Raw genomic sequence first — 21,148 nt, 5'->3', positions numbered from 1 at the left:
TCATTCGCCTCCTGAATTCTTGGTATATTCCTATTGTTTTATACATGTGACCATGCTTAAGTAATACTCTTCTCATAATGTCGTGTGATTAAACCACCATTAGGACTGAGAAACATATTTGTGCAACATCCTACAACATGAACGATGCACAAGATACTTTATGGTCATCTAAACTCTTCAATAGATGAAATATCATCTCCATTATGAATCTATTCCTCCTTTCACTGACGTCATTCTGTTGAGGAGTGTATAGTGCTGTCAATTGATGTTCAATTCCAGCCTCTTCACAAAACCTGTTAAAAGTTTCTGAAGTGTACTCCTTGCCATTATCTGATCTTATAGTCTGAATCAAGCATGCACTTTCATTCTCAACTTTGGCTTTGAATTTCAAAATACGCCCGCTACTTCTGGCTTTTGCTTCAGCAAGAAGATCCAACACATTCTCGTTAGATCATAAATAAAAACAATGTAATAAAGATTACCATTTAATGAGGTTGTTCGTTGACGATCACAAAGATCAGTATGAACCAGCTGCAGTTTTTTCGAGGCTCTCCATTAATGTTTAGGAAATGGTTGCCTATGTTGCTCCCCAAAATTACAAGCACGGCAAAGAGGAATGTAATCATTAATGTCAGCGAGTCTTTTTACCAGCTTCTTTGACTGCATCTAAAGCAAACCTCAATGATGAAAGTGCCCAAGTCTTTTGTGCCAAATTTCAGTGGCACTAGCTCTTGATATAAAGGTCATCTTCTCTCTCTCCATCGGATTTAGAGCAAAGCTTTTTCCTTTCATTTTGACATTGTACAAGTCTTTGCCACTACATCTCTAATCAATCACTGCTTATTCGCAAACAACATTTTATAGCCTATATCGAAGTTTAATGGTCCAATTTATGTTTTAAAATTTATTTTTGGGATCTTAAATAAAAGTTTTTTTTTTTTTTTTTAGAGATCTTTTATCTTATAACCATTTTCATCTTAAGTAAACTTTAAAAGATTTTCAAAGCATGCATGTAATAACAATCTTAGTCTTGTCATGTTTTAGAAGTTGTACTATTATGTCATACTAACATCAATATATATCAAAATTCATTGTTAACATATATTTATCCGCTTTGGCTCATTATATATCGCCGCGAATTTTACAATTTACTAGGGAGAGGTTTCCACACACTTATAAAAAAAAAATGTTTCGTTACTCCTTCAAAATGACGTGGAATCTCATAGTTATATTTAAAAAAAAAAACCATATTATATTTGTAAAAATTGTTTGTGCTAAAAATAATCTCTAGATTATCGTCTATTACCCACTTGTCTGGAATGGTTCTATCAAATATTATTTTCCAACCATACAAACCACAATAATTTATTTTAAAAAGTAGTTGATATCTTATTATCGAACATCACTTCGTCTAGTTTGTAGGCCATTTGACATTTTTATAATACTTTAAAAAAGACAAACTAATTAAAAACCCATCTCTCAAATCAATTCCTCAAAACTTAATAAAGTAACCGAAAGAGTTGGGTGTTTCATATCCAGCAATTTATAAGGAATTTTTGTTTTAAAATACAACAAATTCCCAAACCCCATTAATAAAAGCCCTAACTCTTCTCATAGTTCTTCACAAGCCATCTCACAAACCTACAAACCCTTCAATATCTCTCCACCAATGGCTTCTAAGCTCTCTTCGCCCATTGCCCTCCTCCTCCTCCTCAACCTCCTCTTCTTCACTATGGTCAGCTCCACCTATGTCCCTTGCCCACCGCCGCCACCCAAGCCCCACAAACCCACCCCGTCAAGGCAGCAACCATCACTCCCCAAGTGCCCCAGGGACACCCTTAAGCTTGGCGTCTGCGCCGACTTGCTGGACGATCTAGTGCACTTAGTGATCGGCTCACCACCAAAATCCCCATGCTGCACCCTAATCCAAGGCCTTGTTGACCTGGAAGCTGCTGTGTGCCTTTGCACTGCGGTGAAGGCCAGAGCCTTGGGTCTCAAGATTGACCTCTCAGTTTCCCTCAGCTTGCTTTTGAACTACTGTGGAAAGAAGGTTCCGTCCGGCTTCCAATGCCCTGTTTGAAACCAAATCCTTTCATTTCCGTTTCTTGTTTCTTCTTCAATTTTCCATTTCAATGTCGTGTTTAAATAATCAGTTTGGTCGTACGTCGTGTTATGATGGGTTAGGAAATCTTCTCAGAATTCCACTATCTTTTTATCGTTTCATTACAATGCAATGTAACATAATGGTACCTATTTTTTTTTTTTCAAATGAACAACGTTGTTCGTCTATTCTTGTGTCTTTTTACAAATTGGACGATGCATATGTTTGAAACCTCAAATCTTGTTTCACCTATGTCACTTGCATGAAATCATAATAAACCCTTAACTTCAAAATTTTAATGACGAAAAATTAAAGAGAGTAATATTAACACTCAAGATTTAAATGACAATGTTGATAAAAAATGTAGAGACCTCAATTTAATGAAAATATGGATATCAGTGTAACAGCCAAAGTACGCCGCTAGTAGATATTATCCGTTTGCAGGGATTATCTACTTTAGCCGTCAGCCTTACGGTTTTAAAACATGTTTGTTAGGGAGAGGTTTTCACATTCCTATAAAGAACGCCTCGTTCTCCTCTCCAACTAACGTGGGATCTCACAATCCACCCCCTTGGGGGCCAGCGTCTTTGTTGGCACACCGCTCGGTGTCTGGCTCTAATGCCATTTGTAATAGCCTAAGCTCACCGTTAGCAGGGATTATCTACTTTGGCCCGTTACGTATCGCCGTTAGTCTCACGGTTTTAAAATGTGTCTGTGAGAGATGTCTCCACATTATTTTAAGAAATGTTTCGTTCTCTTTTTCAACCGACGTGAGATATCATAGTCCATGGGAACTTTTGAAAAATTTATGAAAATATTTAAACCGTCGCATAAGAATTTACTATTTTAAACGAGGAAGAGGGTTATTATTAATATTATGTGTTGATATTTTTATAAAATATAAGGTCAATTTTATACGATATGATTAAAAAGTGGATTTGGTTGACAATATTAGATATCGACATACTAATGAAAAAAAATACAATGGTCCGTGTCAATACTCTCCGTCAATGAAAAGCAAATTGTAGAAATAATTGCTACATTTTTCCTTTTCTTTTCTTTTCTTTATTTATTTAATTATTTATAGAAACAACTTTAATTTTAATTTTGAAGAACACGATGAATAATTCGTGGTTGACTAAGCTGGACAATTAATTTTTTTTTTCTAATAATTATTTATTACAACCTTTTCATAATTTTTGAATTGTTATCCATTATACTTCATATTAATTACAACATCATATGCCTCTTTTATCTCGAGTCAATGATAAGTACTTTAATATATTTAAAATTGTAAAATAGGTTTTTTTTTTATTAATTTAATTTATTAGTATTTTTGTTTTATATATATATATTTTTTCAAAATTATCTATTGATATTGACATTTCCATAAAATCGAGACTTCGATATTTTTTTGTCAACATTAACATTTGAAACATTAATGTCAAGTAACTAATTTTGATATCTAACCTAAGGGCTATAACTTGAATAGAAAATGCAACTATCATACTTTCATTCTCATAGCCTATATAGTGACCCTACATGGTTGTCTTGCCTTCATCTAAACAAAAATAGCACTTGGTTTGATAATTTTAAAAAATACTCAGTAAATAATCACACTGTTGTGGTCGGAAAATGGAAATACGTGCAACGATCTCTACTTTTCAGTCTGGATAAAGCTGAATGTGTAATATTTCTCTACACATGCACACATAGATCCACCTAGCAGACTCGTATACGTATCCTCTAAGTCTACTTGTTGGGCTAGCTTACACTCACGTTGGCAGAAGCTATGGAGGGAAAGGAGTGTGCATAATATCACGACGTACATGATATCGTAGTTTATGTAGTGTAATATATGGAGGTTCATGCATCATACAACATTAACATCAAAACATAGTTCCATAACATGACATAATCATATTATAGTACATCTTGTATCATTGCATAAACATAACATACCACAAAACGCATCAAACAATCATGAAAAATTCGTCATTCGTACATCATACAAATCATTCAACCAAGCCAACATTAAAGCCATTTCGTAGGCGAAGTTATTAACGTATGGAAAATTAGATTATCTTTGTTTAAGACCTACCTTGATCGGCACAAATGTGAGGATTGTTGAGCTATTGATAACTCTCTGATAGTAGAGTCATATTAAGTCTTTTTGTAGTTAATATTGCACTCTTATTCACAATGTACTCATTTATTATCCCATTTATTCTACTTAGTGAGCAGGAAATCGTTTATTGCGGTCTAACATGAAAAAAAAATATGATTTTGCATAAATCGATCTTAATTGTATGTTCAATTGAGTTACGTGGTAAAATTTGAGACATTTATGCTAAACCACGTGGGAGTAGCAAATTTGGAAACAAATGGGGGATGACATGGAAATTTTAAATCCACATCAGCAGTCCAAGTGGGTCATTGATTACCCAATGAGAAACATCTTATGTGGACAACTTATTCATTTTCAGCCCTAAAGGGGAACCCATGCTCAATATAAAAGGAAAAGGAAGATTAAGAGGAGGAGAGCCACACTTTGGGGAGAAAAATCGAATTACACAGCAGCAGCCTCTGCTGCAGTGAACTGCTATGAAACTAGAGAAGAAGAAGAAAACCCTAATCCAGCAGCTGTTGACAGCAGAAGGAAAAGAAACCAACAAGGATTGATTAGGGCAAAGAGGTGGACGTGAGAGCTCAAGAGAAGGGAACTTCCATTGACGAACGACAACAAACTGGGATAACTCTCTATTTCCTTATTCTCTTTTCTTATTCCATCAATTTTACTTGATCAAGATGCAAATTCCTCTGTTTAATTCAGTTTGTATGGAGAGCTAAACTTAATAGGGGAGGCGAGAGAGTTTTATATAGTTTAAGTATGTTGATGGTATGATTTAGTTTATTAAAGAGTTGTTAATGATTTACATGTATGTTTAATTAGCTACTTTACATACATAGTTGTTCTCTTGTTCGGGAGAAGAGAGGGAGCAATGAAATCCTCTTTAATACTCTAGTTTGATAACAAGGAGACTTGAAGGGTAATAGAAGGGTTAGGAATAATTCTTCTACTATAGCCTTGTTAATAGAAATTACAACGATTATGGAAATAATCACCATTCATGACCCTCGGAAGTGGGCTTGAGAATCTATTAAAAGGAACTAAAATCAACCACAAAATTCAACAACTTATGTATTTAATCTCTCTTAGCCGAACCTTCCTCATTATAGTTGATTATCTCATAATTTTCTGTTTTTCGACAGCAGTAGCACTCTGTTTTAGTTTTGTTTAAATAGTTAAAATCTCCAACACCCATTTGAATGTTACCCAAAAACTCAATTTCCAGCGATAAAATTAATAAAAAAGATAGGTTCCCTGTGGAATCGATAATTTACTTATTACTTGGTACTTGTGATAGTGTATAATTGCACTTATTCTTGTGAATTTTACATCATTTTATTCTATACATCCACAAGCGATCAGCTATTCTTAGATATATTTATATTTTAAGTCTCACCTTTCTCCGGTAGAGTTGAAGCCTCAAGAAAAACAGCCCAATAAATAGTTCATACTCGTAATTGTGCTCCATACATTAAACCTATGATAATTAGCCAAACTATCAAGTTTGAATAGTTCATGACACTATGGGGTTCCGCTGACTTCCAAACGTCGTTACAGATTGCTTGATTAAAGGGTCCAGGCGAGCGCCCGGACGATTCACGCTCGCATGTGTTGGTCATGTGTAAAGGAAGTACTACACATCCAATTTGTTCGAGATTTGAGGTCACTCGTAGATGAGTTAGAGCTCGATCCCAAGAGCACGTTGCATGTGTTTGCATCAGCATGACCCCTACAGTGGGTCACTTACTGAGTATTCTTTGAAATACTCAAGCCATATGCCACATATCATTTTTCAGGTAAAGAAAAAACGCCCATGTATGGACGACGACGACATCGGAAATAGATACTGTGGTACGTGCATAAGGTAGTTGCATGTTTAAATTCTTAGTCATAGGAGTATAGGACGCTTTTATTTCATTATTTAGATTATTCCATTTGTAATTATTTGTGTTAATTTTAAATTCCAACGTTATATTTTGAAACACGTAAGACCGACAATGTGTTCTAGTAGTTTGAAGTGTTCTGAATGTGTTTTAAATTTTTCGTTATTTATGATGAGTATCTAAGAGTTATATTCCGCATTTAAGAGATAAGCATGAGACTTGGTAGCGACTCTGAGTATGTAAAAATTTAGGATCGTTACATAAAACATTAACTTGAGACTAAAGAAGAAGCTAAACCTAAATGGGAATGAGTGAATAAAAAATAAAATACGAGGAATGCCAAACCGAATCAAATAAGTTAACAAATCAAAATTTGTTACCCATGCAGTATTAGAAAGCCATGACAAAGGGATGATCTTAGAGTCAAGGTCGAGGCCTAAGCCATCGAGGCTAGAAATAAGTCACTTAGGTTGAGGCCACCTTGGTCAGGTTGAGAAAATCTTGATGAATAGCTTTACTGAGTAAGCCTATGTCAAGGCAAACACCTTCATCCAAGTCTATGATGAATCTCTCTACCTTCTTTGTCTTCATGTAGACCAATTTCGAGGCTAGGCTAAGCTCATTCGCCTCCTGAATTCTTGGTATATTCCTATTGTTTTATACATGTGACCATGCTTAAGTAATACTCTTCTCATAATGTCGTGTGATTAAACCACCATTAGGACTGAGAAACATATTTGTGCAACATCCTACAACATGAACGATGCACAAGATACTTTATGGTCATCTAAACTCTTCAATAGATGAAATATCATCTCCATTATGAATCTATTCCTCCTTTCACTGACGTCATTCTGTTGAGGAGTGTATAGTGCTGTCAATTGATGTTCAATTCCAGCCTCTTCACAAAACCTGTTAAAAGTTTCTGAAGTGTACTCCTTGCCATTATCTGATCTTATAGTCTGAATCAAGCATGCACTTTCATTCTCAACTTTGGCTTTGAATTTCAAAATACGCCCGCTACTTCTGGCTTTTGCTTCAGCAAGAAGATCCAACACATTCTCGTTAGATCATAAATAAAAACAATGTAATAAAGATTACCATTTAATGAGGTTGTTCGTTGACGATCACAAAGATCAGTATGAACCAGCTGCAGTTTTTTCGAGGCTCTCCATTAATGTTTAGGAAATGGTTGCCTATGTTGCTCCCCAAAATTACAAGCACGGCAAAGAGGAATGTAATCATTAATGTCAGCGAGTCTTTTTACCAGCTTCTTTGACTGCATCTAAAGCAAACCTCAATGATGAAAGTGCCCAAGTCTTTTGTGCCAAATTTCAGTGGCACTAGCTCTTGATATAAAGGTCATCTTCTCTCTCTCCATCGGATTTAGAGCAAAGCTTTTTCCTTTCATTTTGACATTGTACAAGTCTTTGCCACTACATCTCTAATCAATCACTGCTTATTCGCAAACAACATTTTATAGCCTATATCGAAGTTTAATGGTCCAATTTATGTTTTAAAATTTATTTTTGGGATCTTAAATAAAAGTTTTTTTTTTTTTTTTTAGAGATCTTTTATCTTATAACCATTTTCATCTTAAGTAAACTTTAAAAGATTTTCAAAGCATGCATGTAATAACAATCTTAGTCTTGTCATGTTTTAGAAGTTGTACTATTATGTCATACTAACATCAATATATATCAAAATTCATTGTTAACATATATTTATCCGCTTTGGCTCATTATATATCGCCGCGAATTTTACAATTTACTAGGGAGAGGTTTCCACACACTTATAAAAAAAAAATGTTTCGTTACTCCTTCAAAATGACGTGGAATCTCATAGTTATATTTAAAAAAAAAAACCATATTATATTTGTAAAAATTGTTTGTGCTAAAAATAATCTCTAGATTATCGTCTATTACCCACTTGTCTGGAATGGTTCTATCAAATATTATTTTCCAACCATACAAACCACAATAATTTATTTTAAAAAGTAGTTGATATCTTATTATCGAACATCACTTCGTCTAGTTTGTAGGCCATTTGACATTTTTATAATACTTTAAAAAAGACAAACTAATTAAAAACCCATCTCTCAAATCAATTCCTCAAAACTTAATAAAGTAACCGAAAGAGTTGGGTGTTTCATATCCAGCAATTTATAAGGAATTTTTGTTTTAAAATACAACAAATTCCCAAACCCCATTAATAAAAGCCCTAACTCTTCTCATAGTTCTTCACAAGCCATCTCACAAACCTACAAACCCTTCAATATCTCTCCACCAATGGCTTCTAAGCTCTCTTCGCCCATTGCCCTCCTCCTCCTCCTCAACCTCCTCTTCTTCACTATGGTCAGCTCCACCTATGTCCCTTGCCCACCGCCGCCACCCAAGCCCCACAAACCCACCCCGTCAAGGCAGCAACCATCACTCCCCAAGTGCCCCAGGGACACCCTTAAGCTTGGCGTCTGCGCCGACTTGCTGGACGATCTAGTGCACTTAGTGATCGGCTCACCACCAAAATCCCCATGCTGCACCCTAATCCAAGGCCTTGTTGACCTGGAAGCTGCTGTGTGCCTTTGCACTGCGGTGAAGGCCAGAGCCTTGGGTCTCAAGATTGACCTCTCAGTTTCCCTCAGCTTGCTTTTGAACTACTGTGGAAAGAAGGTTCCGTCCGGCTTCCAATGCCCTGTTTGAAACCAAATCCTTTCATTTCCGTTTCTTGTTTCTTCTTCAATTTTCCATTTCAATGTCGTGTTTAAATAATCAGTTTGGTCGTACGTCGTGTTATGATGGGTTAGGAAATCTTCTCAGAATTCCACTATCTTTTTATCGTTTCATTACAATGCAATGTAACATAATGGTACCTATTTTTTTTTTTTCAAATGAACAACGTTGTTCGTCTATTCTTGTGTCTTTTTACAAATTGGACGATGCATATGTTTGAAACCTCAAATCTTGTTTCACCTATGTCACTTGCATGAAATCATAATAAACCCTTAACTTCAAAATTTTAATGACGAAAAATTAAAGAGAGTAATATTAACACTCAAGATTTAAATGACAATGTTGATAAAAAATGTAGAGACCTCAATTTAATGAAAATATGGATATCAGTGTAACAGCCAAAGTACGCCGCTAGTAGATATTATCCGTTTGCAGGGATTATCTACTTTAGCCGTCAGCCTTACGGTTTTAAAACATGTTTGTTAGGGAGAGGTTTTCACATTCCTATAAAGAACGCCTCGTTCTCCTCTCCAACTAACGTGGGATCTCACAATCCACCCCCTTGGGGGCCAGCGTCTTTGTTGGCACACCGCTCGGTGTCTGGCTCTGATGCCATTTGTAATAGCCTAAGCTCACCGTTAGCAGGGATTATCTACTTTAGACCGTTACATATCGCCATTAGTCTCACAGTTTTAAAATGTGAATGTGAGAGATGTTTCCACATTACTTTAAGAAATGTTTCGTTCTCTTTTTCAACCGATGTGAGATCTCATAGTCCATGGGAACTTTTGAAAAATTTATGAGAATATTTAAACCGTCGTATAAGAATTTACTATTCTAAACGAGGAAGAGGGTTATTATTAATATTATGTGTTCATATTTTTATTAAATATAAGGTCAATTTTATACAATATGATTAAAAAGTGGATTTGGTGGACAATATTAGATATCGACATATTAATGAAAAAGAATACAATGGTCCGTGTCAATACTCTCGGTCACGGTCAATGAAAAGCAAATTGTAGAGATAATTGCTACATTTTTCTTTTTCTTTTCTTTATTTATTTACTTAATTATTTATAGAAACAACTTTAATTTTAATTTTGAAGAAGACGATGAATAATTCGTGGTTCACTAAGCTGGGCAATTAATTTTTTTTTTCTAATAATTATTTATTACAACCTTTTCATAATTTTTGAATTGTTACCCATTATACTTCATATTAATTAGATCATCATATGCCTCTTTTATCTCGAGTCGATGATAAGTATTTTAATATATTTAAAATTGTAAAATAGGTTTTTTTTATTATTATTAATTTAATTTATTAGTATTTTTGTTGTATATATTTTTTTTTTTCAAAATTATCTATTGATATTTACATTTCCATAAAATCGAGACTTCCATATTTTAAACATTAATGTTAAGTAACTAATTTTGATATCTAACCTAAGGGCTATAACTTGAATAGAAAATGCAACTATCATACCTTCATTCTCATAGCCTATATAGTGACCCTACATGGTTGTCTTACCTTCATCTAAAAAAAATAGAACTTGGTTTGATAATTTAAAAAAATACTCAGTAAATAATCACACTATTGCGGTCGAAAAATGCAAATACATGCAACGATCTCTACTTTTCAATCTGGATAGAGTTGAATGTGTAATATTTCTCTACACATGCACACATAGATCCACCTAGCAGACTCGTATACGTATCCTCTAAGTCTACTTGTTGGGCTAGCTTAAACTCACGTTGGCAGAAGCTATGGAGGGAAAGGAGCGTGCATAATACCACGACGTACATGATATCGTAGTTTATGTAGTGTAATATATGGAGGTTCATGCATCATACAACATTAATATCACAACATAGTTCCATAACATGACATAATCATATTATAGTACATCTTGTATCATTGCATAAACATAACATAACACAAAACGCATCAAACAATCATGAAAAATTCGTCATTCGTACATCATACAAGTCATTCACTGCAACAAATACCATCTTTTATAGCTTTTTTGTATAATATTTTCTAAAATATGCTATAAATCAGAAAGAAAATAAAGGTTTTTTTTTTTTTTTTTTTTTTATTATTATTTTTTTAATGTTATCCCTAAAAACCTTATCACGGGTGCCAAAGCCTTCCTTTCTTTTTCTGTCATTTTCCCTCTAGACACCCATATTCCCTCAGACCCTAGGGCAATACCAAATCTCGCCTTCTTTCTCTCACGCAACAATCCATCCTTCTTTCTTTCGTGCTTCAAAATTTTTCCCTCAAGATCCATCCTTCTTTCTTTCGTCAAAATTTTTCTCTTATTTGCATCAAATTTCAAGATGGTGGCATTGAGAGGAGGCATACAGTTTATTGTTGATGCTTTGTCTATGAAAAACCCTATTCTCCTACCTCACTGCAAATTGAACAATCCAAGATGGAGGTTAGTTGTTTTTTTTTTCCCCTATTATCTTCTTTGTTGGCTCACTTTGTAAAGAATTTCATTGATAAATTATTCTAAGTGATTTGTCTCTGTATCTTCCTTTTTAATTTCTTTTTGAAGGATCGAACTACTACTAAATAATGTAGTTTTTCATTTACATTTAGTACACACTAATAAACTTTTGTGAGTTCAGTCCTTTGGTCTTTCATTAAGTAATGTACTTTACTTTTAAGTGTGTATTTTCCTAGCTGTAGAATTTTTCTTTGAATGTAGATTGGTGAGTTCTGTGATGTAGATGTAGTTGTTGTCTTGTGTTAAAAGGTTGAATATAGTTTTGTGAGTTAGATCAACGGAATAAAAACATAATACAAGAAACTATCTTTATTTTTCATTGTGTTGGTTCAATCAATACATGCCCAAATTGAGGAACCACATGAAGATTACAAACAAAAAAATAAGGCTAAGAGTACAAAGTAATTAAGTTTAGAGGAATTTGTTAATTCATAGGTTATTTCAAGCACATTCTACCGGTAGGAATGATTTATGTTAAAGGGTTACATATTCTGCAAGTATCAAGTAGTAGGAAGAAGTTTATACACGTATTATGGACTGCATATAAATTCCTTGAGCAAAATACCAATTGTATTATGTATGACTAAATTTTTGTGGCCTTTTCTCCTTCCTTGATTTTTTTTTTCCTTTGATATATTAGGTCTCCTTTTCTCCTTCCTTGTGTATAACTTATTAAATACATGATGGGCAAGATCACTCACTTTCACACAACAACAACAAGAACTTGTGTGGCCCTGTTGTTACTGTTACTGTTATTTTGCATTTAGGGCTTTCAACAACACATTCTTCTTCTTATTTGATGTTGAGGATTTCTTCAACTGAGATCTTAGATAAATTAGAAGATCAATTAGAAGAAGTTGTTCCTAATTAGAAGACCAGTTAGACTGATTTCGGTCTTTGACTTTTGTTTGCTAACTTGGAGTGACTAGGAGAAAGAATATTTGTAGATCCTTTAAAGACTACTTTTCTTTTTTCTCAAGAGAATTCATTAGTTTGTATGGTCATTTTCTTTGGTTAATAAGTTTTTTTTGGTTGGCCTTACTCGTCATGATATTAATTTTTTTTTTTAATGGTTCTGTTTGGTTTATCATATGAGGACAACACTTCATCAAAAAGGGCTATTTGAAAGGATTGGGTTTTATTACAAAGTTATGGTTTTCATCCAAGGGAATCAAAAAGCGTAATTCTCTTTCTTTCCTCGTAAACTTTGAGTGGACAATGCCCTCCCCTTTCAATTCTAATTGGAAGCTGTAATGCAAGTATTTGAACTAATGTTTCTATGCTCTGTTTTTAAGAAATGAAACGTGCTTACATATATAAGATGAACAATAATGTTCTATTCTCTTTTTTACTTTTATATGATATTTAGATTTTGTTGCTATTTTGCACTTCTCTTCGAATCACCTTATGTCAAACCTTTTGGTACTATTTTGCACTTCTCTTCGAATCACCTTATGTCAAACCTTTTGGTACTATTTTGCACTTCTCTTCGAATCACTGATATATATGCTTTGATAATGTTGCAGGATTCCTTGAAAGCACTAATTGGCAAGAAACAATGACCAATTTATCAATTGACATTGCCTAGAGTCGGCCACAAAGATGCAACTTAGGCTCTGATACCAAATTGATAAGGCAACCATAATCCTCAACCCAACGATCAAGTTTTTGTTGGAGCAAGGAAGCACTAATTGGCAAGCAACAACGAACAATTTATCAATTGACATTGCTAAAAGGGTGGAACATAGAAGACATTGATGTCGGTTCGAATACCTTTAGGATTGGTGTACTTGATTTCATCAAAATCAAAGATGTCACATACTGTGGATAGTGAGTTTTTGTTCTATTTATTGTGTATTGGGTGGGGAAGAACTTATTTGAAAATTGTGCTAGTGTAACGAGTCTGATATTCTTATATAGATCGAGTTGAATACATTATTTTGTAATGTGTTAGTAGATTATTAAATTTCAATTATATTTTTGTTATAGCATAAGATTAAATGTATAAATATAGCTTATTAAAAATGAATGATAGCATAAAATATAGTATAAATATAGCTTATTAAAAATGAATGATAGCATAATATTTTAGTTATGTTTACATATTTATAACTTTAACAAAAATGCTATAAAATGTTTTCATAGCATTGCATATAAGCTATATTTAGGTACTATATAATAACATTTATTATAGCTATACAAAAACGCTATAAAAAGTTCCAGACTTTTAATAACATGGGCTGTCACGACGTACGAAAAAACCTATAAAAGGTCTATGATAGCATTTTTCGGAAGCTATCTAATCCAATATTTGTTGTAGTGATTCAACCAAGCCAACATTAAAGCCATTTCGTAGGCGAAGTTATTAACGTATGGAAAATTAGAGTATCTTTGTTTAAGACCTACCTTGATCGGCACAAATGTGAGGATTGTTAAGCTATTCTTAGATATATTTATATTTTAAGTCTCTCCTTTCTACGGTAGAGTTGAAGCCTCAAGAAAAACAGCCCAATAAATAGTTCATACTCGCAATTGTGCTCCATACATTAAACCTATGATAATTACCCATACTATCAAGTTTGAATAGTTCATGACACTATGGGGTTCCGCTAACTTCCAGACGTCGTTACAGATAAGCTTGATTAGATGGTCCAGGCGAGCGCCCGGAGGATTTACGCTCGCACGTGTGGGTCATGTGTAAAGAAGTACTACACATCCAATTTGTTCGAGATTGGAGGTCACTCCTAGATGAGTTAGAGCTCGATCCCAAGAGTATGTTGCACGTGTTTGCATCAGCATGACCCCTACAGTGGGTCACTTACTGAGTATTCTTCGAAATACTCAAGCTGTGTGACAAATATCATTTTTCAGGTAAAGAGAAGACGCCCATGTACGGACGACGACGACATCGAAAATAGATACAGTGGCACGTGCATAAGGTAGTTGCATGTTTAAATTCTTAGTAATAGGAGTATAGGACGCTTTTATTTCATTATTTAGATTATTCCATTTGTAATTGTTTTGTTTTAATTTTAAATTCCTACGTTATATTTTGAAACACGTAAGACCGACAATGTGTTCTAGTAGTTTGAAGTGTTCTGAATGTGTTTTCAATTTTCCGTTATTTACGATGAGTATCTAAGAGCTATATTCCGCATTTAAGAGATAAGCATGAGACTTGGTAGCGACTCTGAGTATGTAAAAATTTAGGATCGTTACATAAAACATTAACTTGAGACTAAAGGAGAAGCTAAACCTTACTGGGAATGAGTGGATAAAAACTTCAAACCGAATCAAATAAGTTAACAAATAAAAATTTATTACCCATGCAGTATTAGAAAGCCATGACAAAGGGATGACCTTAGAGTCAAGGTCAAGGCCTAAGCCATCGAGGCTAGAAATAAGTCACGTAGGTTGAGGCCACCTTGGTCGAGTTGAGAAAATCTTAATGAATAGCTTTACTGAGTAAGCCTAGGTCGAGGCAAACACCTTCATCCAAGTCTACGATGAATCTCTCTACCTTCTCTGTCTTAATGTAGACCAATTTCGAGGCTAGGCTAAGCTCATTCGCCTCATGAATTCTTGGTGAATTCCTATTGTTTTATACATGTAGCCATGCTCAAGTAATACTCCTCTCATAATGTCGTGTGATTACACCACCATTATGACTGAGAAACACATTTGTGCATCATCCTAGAACATGAACGATGCACAAGATAGTTTATGGTCATCTAAACTCTTCAATTGATAAAATATCATCTCCATTATGAATCTTTTTCTCCTTTCACTGACGTCATTCTGTTGAGGAGTGTATAGTGCTATCAATTGATGTTCAATTCCAGCCTCTTCACAAAACCTGTTAAAAGTTTCTGAAGTGTACTCCTTGCCATTATCTGATCTTATAGTCTGAATCAAGCATGCACTTTCATTCTCAACTTTGGCTTTGAATTTCAAAATACGCCCGCTACTTCTGGCTTTTGCTTCAGCAAGAAGATCCAACACATTCTCGTTAGATCATAAATAAAAACAATGTAATAAAGATTACCATTTAATGAGGTTGTTCGTTGACGATCACAAAGATCAGTATGAACCAGCTGCAGTTTTTTCGAGGCTCTCCATGAATGTTTAGGAAAGGGTTGCCTATGTTGCTCCCCAAAATTACAAGCACGGCAAAGAGGAATGTAATCATTAATGTCAGCAAGTCTTTTTACAGCTTCTTTGACTACATCTAAAGCAAACCTCAATGATGAAAGTGCCAAAATGTTTTGTGCCAAATCTCAGTGGCACTAGCTCTTGATATAAAGGTCATCTGCTCTCTCTCCATCGGATTTAGAGCAAAGCTTTTTCCTTTCATTGTGACATTAAACAAATCTTTGCCACTACATCTCAAATCAATCACTGCTTGTTCGCAAACAACACTTTAAATAGAATATATCGAAGTTTAACGGTCCAATTTATGTTTTAAAATTCATTTTTGGGATCTAAATAAAAGCCTTTTTTTTTTCTTTTTTTAGAGATCTTTTATCTTATAACCATTTTAATCTTAAGTAAACTTTAAAAGATTTTCAAAGCATGCATGTAATAACAATCTTAGTCTTGTCATGTTTTGTCATGTTTTAGAAGTTGTACTGTTATGTCATACTAACATCAATATATATTAAAACTCATTGTTAACATATATTTATCCGCTTTGACTCATTATATATCGCCGCCAATTTATAATTTACTAGGGAGAGGTTTCCACACCCTTATAAAAAAAAAGATGTTTCGTTACTCCTTCAAAATGACGTGGAATCTCGTAGTTATATTTATAAAAAAACCATATTATATTAGTAAAAATTATTTGTTCTAAAAATAATCTCACTTTTCTGGAAGGGTTCTATCAAATATTATTTTCCAACCATACTAACCACAATAATTTATTTTCAAAAGTATTTGATATCTTATTATCGAACATAGTTTGTCTAGTTTGTAGGCCATTTGACATTTTTATAATACTCTAAAAAAAGACAAACTAATTAAAATCCCATCTCTCAAATCAATTACTCAAAACTTAATAAAGTAATTGAAGGAATTTTTGTTCTAAAATACAACAAATTCCCAAACCCCATTTATAAAAACCCTAACCCTTCTCATAATTCTTCACAAGCCATCCCACAAACCTACAAACCCTTCAATATCTCTCCACCAATGGCTTCCAAGCTCTCTTCACCCATTGCCCTCCTCCTCCTCAACCTCCTCTTCTTCACTATGGTCAGCTCCACCTATGTCCCTTGCCCACCGCCGCCACCCAAGCCCCACAAGCCCACCCCGTCAAGACAGCAACCATCACACCCCAAGTGCCCCAGGGACACACTCAAGCTTGGCGTCTGCGCCGACTTGCTGGACGATCTAGTGCACTTAGTGATCGGCTCACCACCAAAATCCTCATGCTGCACCCTAATCCAAGGCCTTGTTGACCTGGAAGCTGCTGTGTGCCTTTGCACTGCGGTGAAGGCCAGAGCCTTGGGTCTCAAGATTGACCTCTCAGTTTCCCTCAGCTTGCTTTTGAACTACTGTGGAAAGAAGGTTCCGTCCGGCTTCCAATGCCCCGCTTGAAACCAAATCCTTTCATTTTCGTTTCTTGTTTCTTCTTCAATTTTCCATTTCAATGTCGTGTTTAAATAATCAGTTTGGTCGTACTTCGTGTTATGATGGGTTTGAAAATCTTCTCAGAATTTCACCATCTTTTTAGAGTTTCATTACAATGCAATGTAACATAATGGTACGTAGTTTTTTTTTTTTTCAAATGAACAACGTTATTCGTCTATTCTTGTGTCTTATTATAAATTTGACGATGCATATGTTTGAAACCTCAAATCTTGTTTCACTTGTTTCACTTGCATGAAATCATAATAAACCAACTTCAAAATTTTCATGACGAAAAATTAAAGAGAGTAATATTAACACTCAAGTTTGAAAGGACAATGTTGTTGAAAAATGTCGAGACCTAAATTTATTGAAAATATGGATGTCAGTGTAACAGCCCAAGTACGCCGCTAGTAGATATTATCCGTTTGGAATCGTTATGTATCGCCGTCAGCCTTACGGTTTTAAAACATGTTTGTTAGGGAGAGGTTTTCACATTCCTATAAAGAACGCTTCGTTCTCCTCTCCAACTGACGTGGGATCTCACAATCCACCCCCTTGGGGGCCAGCGTCTTTGTTGGCACACCGCTCGGTGTCTGGCTCTGATGCCATTTGTAATAAATTAAGCTCACCGTTAGCAGGGATTATCTACTTTGGCCCGTTACGTATCGCCGTTAGTCTCACGGTTTTAAAATGTGTATGTGAGAGATGTTTCCACATTACTTTAAGAAATGTTTCGTTCGCTCTGATGCCATTTGTAATAGCCTAAGCTCACCGTTAGCAGGGATTATCTACTTTGTCCCGTTACGTATCGCCGTTAGTCTCACGGTTTTAAAATGTGTCTGTGAGAGATGTTTCCACATTACTTTAAGAAATGTTTCGTTCGCTCTGATGCCATTTGTAATAGCCTAAGCTCACCGTTAGCAGGGATTATCTACTTTGTCCCGTTACGTATCGCCGTTAGTCTCACGGTTTTAAAATGTGTCTGTGAGAGATGTTTCCACATTACTTTAAGAAATGTTTCGTTCTCTTTTTCAACCGACGTGAGATATCATAGTCCATGGGAACTTTTGAAAAATTTATGAGAATATTTAAACCGTCGTATAAGAATTTACAATTCTAAACGAGGAAGAGGGTTATTATTAATATTATGTATTTATATTTTAAGTCTCTCCTTTCTACGGTAGAGTTGAAGCCTCAAGAAAAACAGCCCAATAAATAGTTCATACTCGCAATTGTGCTCCATACATTAAACCTATGATAATTACCCATACTATCAAGTTTGAATAGTTCATGACACTATGGGGTTCCGCTAACTTCCAGACGTCCTTACAGATAAGCTTGATTAGATGGTCCAGGCGAGCGCCCGTAGGATTCACGCTCGCACGTGTGGGTCATGTGTAAAGAAGTACTACACATCCAATTTGTTCGATTTTGGAGGTCAGTCCTAGATGAGTTAGAGCTCGATCCCAAGATCATGTTGCACGTGTTTGCATCAGCATGACCCCTACAGTGGGTCACTTACTGAGTATTCTTCGAAATACTCAAGTCGTGTGCCAAATATCATTTTTCAGGTAAAGAGAAGACGCCCATGTACGGACGACGACGACATCGGAAATAGATACTGTAGCACGTGCATAAGGTAGTTGCATGTTTAAATTCTTAGTCATAGGAGTATAGGACGCTTTTATTTCATTATTTAGATTATTCCATTTGTAATTGTCTTGTTTTAATTTTAAATTCCGACGTTATATTTGAAACACGTAAGACCGACAATGTGTTCTAGTAGTTTGAAGTGTTCTGAATGTGTTTTAAATTTTCCGTTATTTATGACGAGTATCTAAGAGCTATATTCCGCATTTAAGAGATAAGCATGAGACTTGGTAGCGACTCTGAGTATGTAAAAATTTAGGATCGTTACATAAAACATTAACTTGAGACTAAAGGAGAAGCTAAACCTTAATGGGAATGAGTGAATAAAAACGCCAAGCCGAATCAAATAAGTTAACAAATCAAAATTTGTTACCCATGCAGTATTAGAAATTCAGGACAAAGGGATGATCTTAGAGTCAAGGTCGAGGCCTAAGCCATCGAGGCTAGAAATAAGTCACTTAGGTTGAGGCCACCTTGGTCGAGTTGAGAAAATCTTAATGAATAGCTTTACTGAGTAAGCCTAGGCCGAGGCAAACACCTTCATCCAAGTCTACGATGAATCTCTCTGCCTTCTTTGTCTTAATGTAGACCAATTTCGAGGCTAGGCTAAGCTCATTCGCCTCATGAATTCTTGGTGAATTCCTATTGTTTTATACATGTGGTCATGCTCAAGTAATACTCTTCTCATAATGTCGTGTGATTACACCACCATTAGGACTGAGAAACACATTTGTGCATCATCCTTGAACATGAACGATGCACAAGATACTTTATGGTCATCTAAACTCTTCAATAGATGAAATATCATCTCCATTATGAATCTATTCCTCCTTTCACTGACGTCATTCTGTTGAGGTGTGTATAGTGCTGTCAATTGATGTTCAATTCCAGCCTCTTCACAAAACCTGTTAAAAGTTTCTGAAGTGTACTCCTTGCCATTCTCTGATCTTATAGTCTGAATCAAGCATGCACTTTCATTCTCAACTCTGGCTTTGAATTTCAAAATACGCCCGCAAGTTCTGGCTGTTGCTTCAGCAAGAAGATCCAACACATTCTCGTTAGATCATAAATAAAAACAATGTAATAAAGATTACCATTTAATGATGTTGTTCGTTGACGACCACAAAGATCAGTATGAACCAGCTGCAGTTTTTTCGAGGCTCTCCATGAATGTTTAGGAAAGGGTTGCCTATGTTGCTCCCCAAAATTACAAGCACGGCAAAGAGGAATGTAATCATTAATGTCAGCGAGTCTTTTTACCAGCTTCTTTGACTGCATCTAAAGCAAACCTCAATGATGAAAGTGCCCAAGTCTTTTGTGCCAAAACTCAGTGGCACTAGCTCTTGATATAAAGGTCATCTGCTCTCTCTCCATCGGATTTAGAGCAAAGCTTTTTCCTTTCATTTTGACATTGAACAAGTCTTTTGATATGAATCCAACAACTGATCACGTGCATGTACCCGAAAGACCGATTACAAGAAGCAAGGTTAAGAAGATTCAAGAGGCCTATACATTGCATCTTCAAAAGCTAGCTAGTGTACCGGTTGAAACAAAGACTTTTGAGCCCAAAAATCTTTATAGCATTAGTATATCAAATCAAGAAGATAATTGAGTGACTGATATTGGAAAGTAATTAGAAGACTTGCCTTTCGTAGTTGAATTACCAATTAAGGAAATTATTAATGTCTTATTTTCTTCCTTTTATATTTAATAGCATTTATTAATAGTTTGTATGAATTGCCTTATATTCTTCGATTTTTATTTAATAGCATTTATTAGCATTTATTAGTGGTTGGTGGCTGAACTTTATTTTGTTAGGGTTATCTTCTAGGCCTATTTAAAGGCACGTAATATTCATGTTTGGGGGATTTTGTTGAATACAGAAAAAACCTTTGTGTTTTGTTGATACCCTTTTGGTGTTATTCTTTTTCATACCTTGCTTTAGGTTTGATGTTTAAACCGATTCATTGAATTAGTTTTGATCAAGCTAATTCTGGAGTGAATTGTCTTGATATCTAAGAGTGTCCATCATAGATTCCAAGTTCGATCTAAGAGTCATTCAGCTTCTAACCAGCTCTTGGTTGGAATCAATCCGTTAAGTTAGCTTTGTCTGTGAGCGTTTTGCAAGGATTCTGGAAGGACCTCTAGCTTTGCAAAAATTAGCATTGTAGGCGCTTATCATTTGGTATCAGAGCATTTTGTCGACGTTCTTTGGCCGCTCTAGAGGTGAAATATTTTTATTGTTATTTTTTTGAATCAATTTTTTTGTCTCTCTTAGATGATCGAAAAAAAAAAAAAAAAAAAAAAACCAGCCTTTACATTCTTGACCTATAACCAAAAGCCTACCTTTGAGTATTAAACACGAGTGTCCCTGAGTGAAATTTTTGTGAGAAGTGTGGAGAGGCCCCTTAATAACAAAATGTCACATAATGGAGAAGGAGTACCACCAATACCAGATCTTAATACAACTATTCTTCAAGCAATTCAAGTTATGATGCAAATGA

The 21,148-nt window shown here is 35.0% G+C and overlaps 3 pseudogenes; all 3 read left to right on the top strand.

The window, feature by feature from the left end:
* Positions 1-1,669: 1,669 nt before the first annotated feature.
* LOC147791427 (14 kDa proline-rich protein DC2.15 pseudogene) lies at positions 1,670-2,174 on the top strand (annotated as a pseudogene).
* A 6,229-nt stretch (positions 2,175-8,403) lies between these two features.
* On the top strand, positions 8,404-8,908 carry LOC147791426 (14 kDa proline-rich protein DC2.15 pseudogene; annotated as a pseudogene).
* A 7,641-nt stretch (positions 8,909-16,549) lies between these two features.
* Positions 16,550-16,961, top strand: LOC147791425 (14 kDa proline-rich protein DC2.15 pseudogene; annotated as a pseudogene).
* The last annotated feature ends 4,187 nt before the right edge of the window (positions 16,962-21,148 follow it).

This window comes from Cucurbita pepo, chromosome 8 (assembly GCF_057944985.1).
Source record: "Cucurbita pepo subsp. pepo isolate OVF chromosome 8, ASM5794498v1, whole genome shotgun sequence".
Classification (NCBI taxonomy): Eukaryota; Viridiplantae; Streptophyta; class Magnoliopsida; order Cucurbitales; family Cucurbitaceae; genus Cucurbita; species Cucurbita pepo.
This window is presented reverse-complemented; position numbering and strand designations above follow the sequence as displayed.